Source organism: Siniperca chuatsi, linkage group LG16, assembly GCF_020085105.1.
Source record: "Siniperca chuatsi isolate FFG_IHB_CAS linkage group LG16, ASM2008510v1, whole genome shotgun sequence".
In the NCBI taxonomy this organism is placed as follows: Eukaryota; Metazoa; Chordata; class Actinopteri; order Centrarchiformes; family Sinipercidae; genus Siniperca; species Siniperca chuatsi.
Window position 1 is genome coordinate 7,548,990 of NC_058057.1, and position 16,217 is coordinate 7,565,206.

Sequence of the window (16,217 nt, forward strand, 5' to 3'; positions counted from 1 at the left end):
GCTGGCAGTTACATCTCAATAAAATCTACTGTACTATACCCTTCTTGTTCATATCTGGTGTTACTTTTTAACAAACCACTACAAATACTTTTTAGGTTATTTATCTGGTATTTCTCCAAAGCTAGCAGTCGGGTAACCATCTTGGAATAATATGTGAACAATCTGAAGTTGCTTGCTCCAGTCAGTAGCATACCACAGAAGTTGACAGCGTGTCTCCTAGCAATGCCAGCCTTCAAATGTCAATCAACCGCTGCCATGGGAAACACCCACCCAGAAGCCTGAAGCGTAGATGCTGTTTCTATAAATATGCCTAGTGTGTTTTATTCTCTTTTGAAAAATGGCACAATAGCTTCTGTATCATTATAGTTTATATTTCCTTACACAAAGATAAGGGGAGAATTCAAATTTCAGTTCACCTTTAAAAGGTTTTTAGTTCTGGTAAATTGAGCTCAAACTCTTCAAAATATTGCTTGGTCGTGTAAGGAAACATCCCTAATTGCACTGCTCAACGGTCCATGCAATTGGAAATATTGTCATTTTCATCACACTTAAGATATGGAAACAGATCAAATCATACCTAAAGGTACCTGACACCCATTTGAACAGTCCAATATGTAATAACCAAGCATTTCTTCCTGGTCTACAGTACAGGGTTTTCACTCGATGGAAACAGAAAGGTCTAGTCACCATACAGGATTTATATATTGACAACAACATTTTGGCTCACTTACTCAAATTAAACAGAGATATGACCTACCTTCTTCGGACTTCTTCAGATACCTACAAATCAGGAAAGGATCAGTATTCATCCATCCATTGAAAACATCAACCAACACAACTCAGTGGATCGAGGAACGATTTCCTTTTATTATGCTACAATTGCAAAGACAGACAATATAAGCACAAACAATATCTGGGAGACTTGGGAGAAGGAATCCACTGATGAAATAACAGAAGACGTTAAGGAGGAGTGTCATGGTAATATTAATAAATGCTCTATAAATGTTAGACACATATTAATCCAGTTCAAGGTTATCCATAGACTTCATTATACAAAATCAAGATTACACATGATATACCCTGAGGTATCTCCTACTTGCAATAAATGCAACATATATGAGGGCACTCTGTCCCACTCTCTATGGTCATGCCCATAAATTCAGCCATTTTGGAAGAATATATAAAAATTTTTGTCAGGCTTATGCTGCTACAGTGACGCCAGATCCGTTGATGGACATTTTGGGTGCCACATTGAATAAGGGCGATAAATGCCGATCACGGGCGGTTTCAGCGTGTATGGTTTTAGTGAAAAAGGTTATACTGCAGAAGTGGAAAGAGGAGTCTGTGCTCACCTTTGAGGCGTGGCTTAGAGAACTAAGCAATGTATCGCACTTGGAAGAGTTGAAGTATTATTTAAACAAACATCCATGGTCTTTTGTTAAAGTATGGCATCCTATTAAGACATTAATGGACAACACTGGCCAGTGAATATTCACCAAGCATTCTTATTATGGGCAAACCTCTTTATTTATTTACCAACCCTTTTTTCTTCTCTTGATGATCTTTTTGTATAGCTGTGCTCCCTGTGTCTTGACCACCGTAAGTTGTTTGTCATGTATTATCCGTTCAAAGCATTATTCATAATATAAAGCCGAGCCCTCTTAACAGTTCTACCGGGAATTAGTGACCCCCCTCAGAGGGGTAGCCACTAGTTTGGGTTTTTTTTGACTTGTGGTTATTCTTCTTTACTGTTCTATACAATTAATAGTATGTTCGACATTAGAAATTGTTAGGACACTACGTACTTCGAACCTGTATTGTCATTACAGAAGCATTGGCATTCTTGGTTTTAAATCAATGTATAGTTTCTCATGACAATTTCATGGAAACACTGTCACATGAGTTTACTATTGAATGTGTGACCCTGTTATGAAAACTAAAATATTTAAAAACAAAAAATCAGATCAAACTATCAGTGAGTCAACAGCACAACAGACTGATTTTAAAATGACTGCCCCGGCTGCTGATAGACCGCAGGTTGACTGTAGAGTTGGGTCAGCGCAAAGAGAGGTATAGTATTGATTTCACTGTGAGATCTTATTACACATGTCCTGTTTATCCCTGCTAATTTGTTTGTTTGTTCGCTTAGTGGTGTATCAAATATGTGTGTGTGTGTGTGTGTGTGTGTGTCAGAGAGGAAGACGTTGAACAAGGCTCTTGGTGTGTGTGTGTATGTATATGTTTTTTTTTTTATTTAAGAAAGCCTTAACTTTTCAGACAGATTTTGATGAATAACAGCATTTCTGACATGACCAAATTGTAATTACAGATTGGCAGTGTCACTTTATCACGGTGTCATCATCTCATTAATGTTATATTGCTGTTTCATTGGTTCATCGATTAGAGAGTGGGTGAGTGATGGAATTTGTGAATGATTGAGTGGGTGGGTGATTTAATTACTGAAAATTTTAAAATAAAAGCTGGTTTTCAAATAATAGCCTGGGCAGACACAAGCACGTTGGTTGCCGATCTCCAAGGCTGGTCACTAAAAAATGCTAGGCAAATGGAAATAGTGCTGTGAAATGTACATCATGCTGACTTAACCATGTGAGCCATTATAGATCAATGTTTTGTCAGTACAACAACAGAGTCATGTCATACTCACCACTCTGCTGCTCTCAGTTTCTGTTTTTCAAATAATGTTTTTTTTATTCAGTAGAGTAGCTTAACACTGATTGAAAAAAACAGCAAAGTAGAATTATTGCAGTTAATTAGTGAGTCAGAACATCATTTCTGTTAAAATGAGAGACTCAGAAGAAGAGAGTGGTAAATATGACTCTAATGTTGTACTATTACCTTATCCTAAATTTACCAAGACAACAGGTCAACATGGAGGACGTTTTAAATTTTGCAGTACCAGCAAAGAGCATCAACAGCTAATTAAAATGGGAGTAGATCATAAAATAATGATACTTCTTACTAAAACTTTTAAAACGAGTGAGTTATGAAATATGTGGGTTAGGAAAGTGAGTGAGTAAGTAAGTGAATGACTTAAAAAGTGACTGAACAAGTGAGTGAGTGAGTCAGGAGAGGCAACAAAAAGAATAGGAAAGGAAGTGAGTGGGTGAGCGAGCGAGCAGCGGAGTAAATCAGTGAGCAAAGCAGGTAGTGAATCACGGACTAACAAGCCATGGAATTTGAATTCTAATGTCGACTTGTACAGGATCAGCCTGCTGCTGCAGTCATCACCTACTGAGTTCACAGTGGACCCATCCAGCTGTGTCATCCAGCTGTCAACACAGCACGCTTTGTTGGGGCAGCATCTCAAGCTTCGTGTTTGAAATGGAAAAACCTGTCGATTTCCTGCAGGGAAACAGAAGGAATGAGATACCAACACACAGTGGCAATGATAGTGTTAAATATTTAGCATTTCTATGTAGGTATAAAATATGATACAAGTGTGTACAACGTGTGTGTGTCTGTGTGTGTTCCATCTAGTGAAATACACCCCTGTCCTATCTTGTCAAAGGCAATCTTAGCCCGTCCATGTTTCAACTGATGTTAAAAAAAAGAGACCAAGAAGGAGAGAATGAATGAAAGAGAGGAAAATAAAATGTGAAAAAGTGAGACTGACAAATAAAGAGATGAAGACAGACAAAATGATAGATAGGATATAGACAATGAGATTGAGAGGGTCAGAGAGAATGTAAGAAAGTCCCCAAAAAAATGACGGAAAGAGATAGACAGAGAAAAAAGAGAGGCTACTTTTGATGTTTTTCAGGTGGAGAGCAGAAGTGGCTCTAGTTGACTGAACAGCAGAGAATAATAATACAGCACCAAAGTAGCTGCAGCATCAGTGCAGAGTTACATAACACTCTGTCACAGATCTTTCTACTCTTCCATTCAGGCCAAAGCCAAAGGAAAAGCACATTCATATTTCAGCTGCCATTGAACAGTGAGACTCCCTGCCACTCCAAAAATAGTTTTGTTCAAAATGTATAAAATCATTTAAAAAAAGTTTCAGTGCAGAGCTGTGGAGTCACATGTGCCATCTATAAGTGATAGAGTTGTGGGAACCAAGCGATGAAAGGAAACTGATTGGGGTATCAGACTTTGACATGTTTGAGCGTCAGTCCAACCTGTCCCAACAGCAGCACACTATTAATGAACATGGGCACTAATTTGTAGAGTGTTTCCTGTTCTTATCAGCTTTGTTAAATTTTTTAGCTTGGTTAATATTTTTTTACAGCCAGATCTACTGTTTGTAATTTTTGTAATCTAATTTGAATTACTGTTGCATTCAGCATTAGTGACACTCTGTCGCTCTAGATAAAAGTGTATATATAAATAAAAAAATCCACGCTAAAACACAGCATTAACAGATTTTTTTGTTTAGTTTTAGCAACCTGGGGCAGTAGAACAAGCTGTCCAACTGTAAGTCCAATATTCACTTTCCTTTTAGCTCTGTTGTTGTCTCCACCAACTCCTGAGAATAATCTTTAGGTGCTTGATGTTCGACTTTCTTCACTTGCTAGTTGCTAACTTTAGAAATGAGGTTGACATCTGTGGACCAAATGTGAAAACCAAACAAGTGAAAGAGGTTAAAAGGCTCTGAGCTGAGGGGCACTGAAGATTCAGGTGATAATTATCTGTAGAATTGTCACTACAAGCGACACCCTACACATCACATATAGCCATTTTATTCAATGTTAACAGGAATTGTTAGTGCAGCTTTAAAGCAGCATTAATTTATGGCCACTTGGGGGCAGTGGAACGAGCTGCAAACACAGCATTGACATATTATCTCCTTCTAAAGTTGATATAGTAAACATGCTAGCAAACAGCAGCCAATTTACACATCCAACAGACACAAAGCAACATTCATTTGAAGTTGTGTTTCTGTCCAATATTTATCTCTTTGTAGCCAAGTTTTGGTCTCCACCAACTCCTGAGCTGCTAAATTCTCCACTATGTTCATCAGGTAGTAGCTAACTTTGTCTGCCGTTTGGTGCTGGGCGGGTAGCATACTGTTTTATCCAAGCTTGGCTTTTGCAAGCTAGAAAACCAAAACAGTTGGCTAAAAAGCTTCAAGCTGAGAGACACTTCAGAGTTGAGTTTATAAGTATCTGTGGAAATTCGTAGAAAAGGTTTCAGTCGTAGTCATCTGGACACTGTTTTCAGAATCAAGACGTTTCGGCTCCCATCCGGAAGTCATTCTCAATTGTGAAAAATGGACCGGGAACTCAGAGATTTAAGCTACTCTGTGATTACTTACAGTGTCCAGTGTCCAGATGACTACGACCTTTTCTACGATAGAACACTCCTGGACGAATGAGGGACTACACCGTCTATATGTGGAATTGTTACTACGAGTGACATCTTTAACATTACACATAGCCATTTGATTCATTTTTAAATTATAAATATGGATTATTGCAGCTTTAACTATATTTTTAGCCTTGTTTTACACCTAAATCAGCAAAAAACACCACTGAAATGTATTCAAAGTAATGCAGGTCTTACTGGTGTCTTTGATTTTTCTTCCCTCAGCGTGCTTCCACCTGTGAAACCTCAAGAAGTTTCAGAAACCCTCTGTGCACTGCTGATACTGTATGTGCTAAGCCAACAGCACCAAAAAGGAGTAAAATATTCTGCATGTTCTCTTTTTCTTGCCAGAAGACACCAGGGGATTCTTCTGACTTTTAAATGAGCTACCTGCACCCAGCATGCTCAGTGAAGCTGGAACTTTCAACAGCTTTGCAGTCAACCAGAGCACAGGAGGTCTGTTGTGCTGTTGGTCCTCCCACACACACAGCGAAATGCTACAGCATTAGCATAATGAAAAAACAACAACAAAGAAACTGGCAATTAACAGCTGCACAATGGATATGACACATGGAGTAATTTTCAATTCTACTTCTGCAGAGAAGAAAGAGCAGTATGTACTGAGGTGATGTTAAACATACTTTGTATTGTGTTAAGCAGACTACCAGTTGCGGTGTTGGCGTATGCAGCTAAAAAAGGGGTCTGCACGGTCGTGAGGTGAACACTTAAACCATCCATGCGTTCCAAATCGCATACTTTTTCCTTTTATTTTTAGTACGTACTGCAGATGCCCTTACAAAGAACGTACTGTTGGGACACTTTGTCACAACATTGCACCTTGAACTTTGACCTTCTTGCTCATACATCAGTCGCAGGCTACATTACTTAACGTTACCTTGGAGATACAACAAGAGACACAGGTCAACCCAGAGGTCTGCTGTTGTTACTTTTTAATGTATGCATGTACCACATACATATATTGTAGATTCTAACATGCAGTATTATATTCACAACAGTAAAATTACATATGCATTTCTCTGTCATTGTTATTTTCATAGTTGGTATGTCCTTTAGTTGTTATAGGTAATCTTTATGATTATTTTGTTAACTTAAACAATTCCTATCCTTATTATTACTACTAGGCATGTTTTGTTGTTGAATATATTTTCATGCAGAGATGCAGTTGCTGGCACTATTTTCTGTCTGAATGTAAAGCAGCATTACATTTAAATTCATTTTATTCGTAGTGTAACATTCTTGCCAATTCTGTTGTGTAACTGTATACATTTTTTGCAAAACTTCATGATATATGACAGTGTATAATCAGATCATTACAGTCCCAGTATGTAGTGTCTTTGTATTTCAAACTGTACATAAACCATGTATGAAATGAAGTGTAGCTGCTCTAGCACCACCCTAACAGTGTTATATAGTGAAATATAAAACAGTTGTACCAATAGAAAACATCTAACAGGAAGAATAGGCTTTTACATCAATTCAAATGAGGCTTTTGCCTAACATTGGATCCCTTTATTTGTCATCGTGCTGTCATCTGTCAATCAGCGTTTATCTGTCAATGAGCTGTCATCTGTCTGCGCTCTCTCTGCGGCTCAGTCGATGTGACGTATCTTCCGCTGCGCAGAGGATTGTGGGTCAGAATAGCCAGAAAAGCATGCTGGCTTGCATACTACAAAATGCAGCTGGATGCAGTAGGACATCTTGGTATTTTTGCCATATGCTTAGAGCCCAACACACAATCACTGTAGTTACACACGTAAAATGAAATAAATAGACTTGAAGTGAAAAATACACAGGCCTGTGTAGACATATCATCAGGGTAGGAAATTGGAAATTGCCAGGCCAGTTCTTCTGAGTTTGATTTAATATTTCAACTTTTTGTCTACTGAGCTTTCAGTTATTGTTCTTTCTTTTCCTAGCAAGCAAAAAAATCCAACATTTTAGGAAATGGGCATAAATGCCACCTTTCAATCTCATGTCTGTGCGCTAAACACTAAACACTAAACAGACCTAAACAACGCTTTTATTCTGATAATGTACATTACTTTTTTCCTTTTTTCTTCTGGTGGCTAACTTGCCAAACATAGACGTGCTGTCTGTAGCAGCAATTCACTTGACGATATTTGTTCAGCATCTAAACCATCAATAAACACCAGATTTTTATGTCAGTCCCTCAGAATCCAAGAAAAAGGGCCTCTTTCTACAAGCATGATGACACTCATAGCAGAAGAGTCAGAGACACCAATTTCTCCACTGACAGAAGTCGAAATAGATATGAATGCAATGCAACCACAAAATTCGTTCTCTTCAGCGAAGGGTATGATTTCTTTTCCCAACGAGAAATGCTGTTAACACGTTGCTCCCTCCACCTACGCTTAACAGCCAACAGCTGAAATACAAAGGAAGTCATGAAATGTTTTGAGCGTCACAAATTGATGAAACATAGCATCTAGTGGTGATTTCTTTCACTGAACACATAGCTGTAAAAGTGAAGCACCTTCTTTAAAGAGACACAGTGCATGCAGAAATGTGTCGTCAAGGCCTGTTAAGTATACAGTAGCAAGTTGTTTCATTAGCTGGAACTCGCCTGTCAAGGTTTATCCCACAAAAACACATAGTTTATTTTATCCCTCAAGTTTTTGTGTAGGCAGCCGTCATGTCCCTCTACTTTGCTGAGACTAGAGTGACAAAGCTTTCCTCTCTGGCATTTCACTTTGACGTTCAGCACCAAACAAGCTGCTGAGTGGAAGAACATGCTGTTTTTCTTTCCTTTCATTGAGTGTGTGTGCCCTTCTGCTCCTGTGCTGAAAATAAACTATCACACACGGCGAGGCACGCTCATAATTTTAATATGAGCTGCAAAGAGAAAGGAAGAGGGAGAGAAAAGAAAAGATGCAACACTCTGTTGCAGGATGTTAACACACCAGAACACATTTCTATTGTATTCTATGTTATTCCAATATGTTGTTGTTGTTGATGTATTATTGTCATGCTACAGAAGTAAATAAAGAGAGAAATATACAGTATATACACTACTCTCTTGTATATAGAAGATCATAGAGGGAGTGTGTGTATTTGCACTGTGTTTGTGGTTGTGTGATGTAATGGAGGGAGGTCATGGATGGGAGCACCGCTGGAGCAATGGAGGTCAGGCAATCAAATTGTAACTCTGGTGGGTAAACTCTGAAAAGCTGTAAAGCTGTTCTGCACTGTGGTCACTTGGATTCTTCTTCCTTTACTGCATCCACACATCCATGGGGTAACAGATGCATGCACTCATACATAAACACACACACAGAGGCAATGAAAATAAATGTCGCACCGGCCTGCAGCCTGAGGGGCTGAATTGTTATTGGAGAGACTGAATGAGACGATAGACGAGGTTTGGCTATATTCTTGCATTATAATGTTGATCTATTAGATCCATTAAAGAACACAGCACAGCATTTGGCTATCTATAAGGGAATTCTGTAATGTTTGCAGTTTCTAATACTACCCATGAGGAAGACTTAAAAGGGGGCTATCATTTATTGACAATGCATACACACTGTTATTCATATGGCTTCTGGCAGCCCAATTAGTATGTATGACCAATTATGACTCTATCTGAAAATCGATTTTCTTGACAAGGACGCAAAAGGCTGTATAACTGAAATGAACATAACTGTAAAACTGTATCAGCAAACAGCTATGAGGGAGGATTTGGATTGCTGACTCTTCAACTGCTACGCCAAAACCATTTTCATGTCAGCAAATGCATTAACACAGTTCAAAGAATAACAGCACAAGGTCTGTGATCTCTTTAGGCCTAAAGGAAGAGGGAAGCAAAATATTTGACACAGAGTTCACCTTTTCTGGACAAAGAGTGGGCTTGCCATACCAGCGTCCGTACAATAATTTTATTTTGTTTATTTTTATATAGAAATCTTACACAAATGTAACTTTAAATGCAAGCTTGTGAATAGAAATCAGCATACTAGCATTTGCAAATTTGCTCTTTTTCAGGTTTACAATAATCCAGGAAAGACAATCTTGGTAGACACTGGACATTTGGGTTTTTAGACACTAAACACTTTATTTTCCCTGAAAATAATTAATTTGCTACCAATTATAGGGGAAATGACCTTGAAAGAAAGGTTCCATTTAAACCCAATTAAGTATTTATTAATTATACTTTTAACTTTGGAAACGGTATTCTTCATATATGTTGTATGTAACTGTAGGCTTGCCTATAGACAAATGTCACATTTTTGCCTGTTCAGTTAACCTTCTACGCATTAACTAAAAGACTATAGGTTATGCCAGCAATTAATAGAATTAATTGGAAGTGTACGGATTGAACACTGTCTATATTTTCCCTATTATTAGTATCAAATTACATGGTTCTTTCCAGGAAACATCTTGAAAATTTAAATATTGGCTTATGATTCATGCACACAATTCCAGGGCGCATCAGAAATTAGAACGACTGTAATTCAGAGACATGACAAGACGGTCACAGCCAATTCATGTCAAAGCGACAAGCGGAGACACTGTTGAATGTTTACATGAAGGTATGTCTGTCTTCCTTTTACTTCCTTGTTGGTGGTTTTAGCTGACTAAATCACGCCAACAGCGAAATGGAGGATGACAGTGACAATTAATAGCTTGCTATTGCATTTACTGTGAATAGAACAGCACATCAAGATACAATAATGAGAAGTAAATCTGCTGTTGTTAACATCATGCTCAAAAACTCTCCACCACTGACCTGACAAGGTCTTCTGGGATGTCAACACACAACAGCTTTCAGTGGGGTAATGTACACGGTTGTAACGTTCCAACATGGTTTTGTGTGGTTGTGAAACTGAAGTACTGAAAGAACAGAAAGTTTTACCAGCAAACTGAATGATGGATAAAATGTGTGGCTGGATACAGAGCCAACCTGTGGCCTTCCCATCAGCCACCTCTTCCTCTTGCTCTCGTTTCTCTTTGTCTGGCTGTACTTACAGCAGCTGTTCTCCTGGTGGATCGGCTCTTGTGAGAACCCTCATTCACATTTCCGCGTCAAATTACTCGTGTGTGATTAGATCTGGCAATGAGGTGTTGTGGCGCTGCACACATTAGCTGTCAGGATCAATCAGAGTGATGCATTGCCTTCTCAGCATGCACGGCTGTGTTCTCCCAACACAAAGTGTGTTTTTTTTATGTATGTTTGGTGTGTTTGACAGAAAGAGAGAGAGACAGACAGATAAAGATAGGGAGAAGTATTTATGTTGTGAATTATCCAGATCTTTTGTTTAAACCATCTGGGCTCTGAAAGACAATAACGATGGAGAGTCCACTGCTGAGTGACTTTAATTAGCAGGTTGCAGTTGTACAGGTAAGAAGCAGAACATAAAGTCTTGACAGTCTTGACTGTAGAACCAAAGTTGGCTGTAGCGAGTTAACAGATTGATTGGCTGAACAAGGACATTAATTAAAGGTAATGACAATACAGTGTTTGTTAAAAAGCTGCATAATTTTCAACTTGTTAACTGTTATTTTTATTTTGTTAGCGTGTTAGCCATGCTAGCTGCCACAATTTATGCTTGTAAACCTGTATTTCCTGCCCCGCCTGCTTTTTGCCTCAGCATGCGAATAAATTTCACCTGGTCCGAACATACTGCGTTAATTCTGTGCCTCTGCTGCCTCACTGGAGTGACAAGCTAACCTTACTCTACAAGGTCAGCAAACAGCCTTACCTTTATCCAGGATTTTCCCATCTATTATGGCAAATACAAAATCCTTCTACATATAACTTCTCAGATGGTTTGGTGTAATGATTATCTGTTCAGCACGGCTCGGTAGTTTTGTCCACTTTTATACAGATTATTACAGGTTGAACATTTACATTAACTTCTGTGTGCTAACCAGCAGCCCAATATTTAAAGTACTCCACTCAAAAATGTGTTTTTCTTATGTCCCCTAAAATGTCAGACCTTGACTTTACTGACTTGTATCTGTGCAAAGTTTGCCACTAGAGAGGTGTTTTCACATTCCTCTACTGAAGGGGGAGATGAGTGTACACTTTCCTAAAATCTGAGATTCAAACGTACTCCGGGCAAGCAAGATTTGGGGGCACATGCAACCAAAAATCAGTCAAGCTCGACTAAACGGTTTCATTGGTCGCACTGATGCGCCTGAAATTTAGCAGGTCTGATTAAAAAAATAAAAGTATAAAAATATTTTTTAACAAACACCAACAGGGTGTGCAGTGGTGATGCGGGATTGATTGGCTCTGATGTGATCCAAATCCACATTTAGGCTACACATAAATCATCCATCTGCCAACCACCCGAACAAATTATTTGCTCCGATTTAGAGACCCGCACTGGCATGGACATTTCACTCCACCTCTACCGATCCCTGTAGGCAATATTGCCGTTAAACTTATGTTGTGGTTTCTTTATTGTTAGTTGTACTGATGTGTGAGTGTTTTCTTTAACGATTTACTTTAATGATTAGAAAGGCAGCTTTCAGTAATTTTAAACATTTCCATGTGCGCAGTAATGTCACAGCAAATATTGTGGGACATTTAAGCAGCAAAACTAAAAACTAGCTATATACTTGACAGGATAGAGGAAACTTTCCAGAGGAAACAGAATTAAATTATTACTAATTACTAAGAATTAATTACTTTTAGCTTCTGGTGGAGCTCAGGATTTATCAGGAGGACAGCAATTAACATTCGATCCTGACCGATCCTGTCAGCGTGTCGGGAGATTTAAATAATCAATGAAGTTACACTGCTGTGCCTTGTGCTTAAATGTGCACAGCATCTCTCTTAATGGGAAGAGGCTACACCCTATTTCACCCACCTCTTATTAATCAGAATGTTCATTTTTATGACCTGCTCCACCCGACCTGCAGATTATCCGCAGGCCCCGCAGATATAACTGCGATCCGCGCATCACTACTGGGAACAGTGCTTTTGCTGTCGGAGCATCGATAGTCCAAACTGAAACGTTAAAAAAGCACAAAGTCTCCAAGAAACACATCCTGTGTCAAGACAGGTGCGTGGCCGGCAGAACAGCCTCCCTTCCTTTTTTTTTTTATAAATCTTTATTAAGTTTTAACAAGTTAAATACAAAGTTTACAAAAACACAGCATAAATAATTCAATAGAATTCATACAAGAATATTAAACATAATACAAAGTTTTAAAAGTGCAAGCCAATATGAAGTGCCAAGCGATAAAGTGCACAAAGAGGTAAAATATTAAAAGTCCAGTGTGTTTCAGGGGAATAAAAGTCTTTTATCTAAAGTTCTCCTCCTCCGGAGGTCAGTCAGTACATGTTTTACGACCATGTTGCTGTCAATGACAGTCTGCTTTAAAACCATGGCACATCTGGTTTTCCAGATCTGTATACAGACCTTACTGATGACCAGTTGAAACAGTTCTTTTTGTTTTGGAGGCATCTTCTCTTTTAGGAGGCCATACATGACCGAGTTGTAATTTACATCGAAAGAGAGACCGAGTCCTTTCAAGGTGGACCAGACCTCTTGAGCCCTGTAGCAGTCCATCAGGAGGTGCTGTTGTGTCTCATCGGAGTTGCAATAAATCATTGGGCAGATTTTAGTAGTGACATAACAACTCCAGGAAACCACAGCTCTCACAGGGACTCCGACAGAGATGAGCCACCGGGCATCACGAATGCTCTCTGAGAGGCGTTTCAGAGCTAGGTAGCAGCAAACCGAAGCAGTGAGGAGTCAGAAATGATAATAAAATTGAACACTGCTCATAATATAGCCTAAGAAGAGCTATCTTTTACAAAATTTTAGTCCATTAAAAAACATTTATCTGCACCTTTATTCCTGTTTACAATCATTTACATGTGTTAAGAAATTACCAATGTGTATGGGAACTGACTGAAAAGGTAACGCTTAAAATGTATTATTGGGTGCACCTAAATTATGTGCTGGTGCTCCATGCTAACGTTACATAATAACAATGTGTACACACTGTAACATCGTAGCAGATTTTATTGTATGTTTCACAACCACTAACGCTGTGTCAGCCACTGGCAGTTACAAGCTAACAAATAACAAACAAATAAAAGAAGAAGTGAGTGAGGCTCAAACGTGTATGGCTGAATCTCTCCGATATTTCCTCTAACTCCAACCATCTTGACGCGCACCGCTTTCTCACCATGGATGTATGTCTCTCACCTACATCCATGCTCTCACCGGCACCAGTCAACCTAACATGCAGCAGTGGTGGGCTGGGCATTCGGAGATCCAGAATTTCTCGATGAGGTAGAAAGAGTAGATGTGCTACAACTTAACAACTCGGATCATTAAACACTGGAATATACTAAAGGTCACACAGTTTTCCTGCATGGCTGAAACCCTACTGTGTGCTACGCTTCTGAATTGCACACAGCCATAAAAAGTAGAAATCTGACATAACCTCTCCTAAATTGGTAAGAATTATTGATGTCCGTTTCAGCTGAAGCAGCAGTGGTGGAAAACCTGGTTGGAGATTGATCTTCCAGAATATTTTACAACCTGGCAGGCCCATATGAATGCAGGAGAGGTTACTTGCAGTTTAAAAGCTCTACATGATATGTTCCTCACATAACCAGCTGCTTGTGCTGTCAGTTATATAACCCCTTAAAAACTGTTATACTGATTTTATGAAATGTGAAATTTCTCTGTGATTTTGATACAGATGTGGAGATGTCTGCAAACAAAGTTGCAACTGAAGACTACAGCATGTTAACAGTACTGGACTGGACTGTACTGGAAACATCTCATTGTACAACCAACAACAAGGACATGCCCAAAGAGGTAATCACTTCACTGGTGAAGATGTTAGAATTAATTATATGGAAAGGATTAATTGTACAAGTAAACCAAAGTACCTCTTTAATCCGAGTAAAGAAAAAGTTAAAGAGTACAAATGAAATATGTGAAAAGATACTCAAGCCAAACTTTTCACACAAACTCCAGTGCGTCAGTGGTCTGACATATTGGAGCATGATGATAATGCACCATGAAATCATTTTAAAGTGAGGCTTGTCTTTGTTCTTGACAGGTTCACCTATTTAAACAAGTGAGGATCGACAGCAGACGGCATGATGGATCAATAGTGAAATTTTAGAACTGATGATGGATCAGTTTTCCAAAAAGCTTAAAAGTTCAAAAGAATGCTCTACTTTTTGACTGGGATGGGTTTAAAAAGCTGAGAAATCAAGTCAAATGCAAAGTCGATGAAGCAAAGTTTCACTATTATTTGAATGCTATAAAATAAAATAGTCAGAACTAATCAACCCTGTGGAATTGTAAGAGTTTCTGTAACCAGCTAAGTTAATTAATGTTTAACTTTTGTTGTCTTGTTATTTTACTGAGTCTATGGTACTAAAAGTTTAGTACATGTTTCATCTGAATCCTACAGTGATAGAGGAAATGGTGATAAAACGGTTGGGCGCTTTGAAGATCCCTGCCAGATTTGTGAGGGACAATGTAGGGCTCAACAGTTGTCTATTTGTCAGATATTGATTCCTAGGTGTTCAAAATAATCAGGTTTTTCTTTAGTACAAACAACCAACTCCACCCATGAAATATTCCTATTCAAGGCAAAATATATGGTTTAATTTAAATTTGATATAAAGTTTGAAGTAGTTTAATTTAATTTAATTTAAATGTGGCATGGTGTTGTGCCACTTCACATGGAGGGACTCAAAAACCTTCCATTAGAGACTCATGACAAACTGTGGAAAACCCCAGGGAACGCTCCTGGAGCCCTTTCTCTTTTAATAATAATAATTATAATAAAACTTTATTTATAGAGCACTTATCAAAACAAAGTACAAAGTGCTTCACAACAAGAAAAATAAAATACCACAGTGAATGATGAAATATTAAGAAATAAAATACATAAAATACACAAAAGCAATAAAATAAACAATAAAATAAACAGCCAGTTCAGGTAGAATCAGGATATGCTTTCAGATAAAAATGTGTTTTGAGAAGAGACTTAAACGAAGACACTGACTCAGACAACCTAATTTCTTCAGGCAAGTTGTTCCAGAGCCTCGGGGCCCTGATAGCAAAAGCTCTGTCCCCCTTAGTTTTCAACCTGGACTCAGGAACAGACAGGAGACCCCTGTCTCAAACTACGTGAAGGTTCATAAGGGATTAAAAGGTCTAAAATATAGCCTGGAGCCAGGCCATGAAGAGCCTTAAAAGTAATCAATAAGATCTTAAAATCATTCCTAAAACAAACAGGGATGTAAAGAGGCTAAAATAGGTGTTATGTGCTCGTGCTTCTTGGTCCTGGTTAACAGCCTAGCACCTGAGTTCTGTACATTCTGCAGTCGTTCAGCAGTTTTTTTTGCCACTCTAGCGGCATAGCTCTAGGATGGCAATGTCGGTTGGATGGTCAGTCAGTCACAACTGGTCCAGACTGAAGTGCCATCCGTAGGTCATAATCAGTAGAATACAATGGCTAACTGTGGTGGATCAACAGAATTTAAAATAATTCAGATAGTATTAAATAAGGTTAAGTAGTCAACTGCACAACAACTTGGAGATAATCTTTTCAGGTGAGGCAGTTAATAGCAAAATAATTAATATGAAAATAAAGTATCTCATATAATGCCACTACAGTACAACTGTGCTTTTTTGGCTTGTAAAATAGAAGACCATCTACAAAAACAATCATTCCTCCAGGATTTACATTGGCTTTGAGAACTTTCACAAACCCTCTACTCTTCTTGAGTAAGCAGAATGTTAGAATAATCGTGTCTTGTGTACTAAAAGAGATGAATTAACTCTATGTTTTGCAAATGTCTCTGGTGACCTCACTAACAGACGTTGTCATTTCTGTTCATTTCCTTAAAAATTAGACTA

General features: G+C 38.5%; 1 long non-coding RNA gene across 1 annotated transcript; it reads left to right on the top strand.

Annotated features, from left to right (window-relative positions):
* The first annotated feature begins 10,945 nt into the window (after positions 1 to 10,945).
* Positions 10,946 to 14,445, top strand: LOC122863690. The gene is made up of 3 exons (XR_006375066.1): positions 10,946 to 11,048; positions 14,035 to 14,153; positions 14,401 to 14,445. It is a non-coding gene; the product is annotated as an uncharacterized LOC122863690 (long non-coding RNA).
* The last annotated feature ends 1,772 nt before the right edge of the window (positions 14,446 to 16,217 follow it).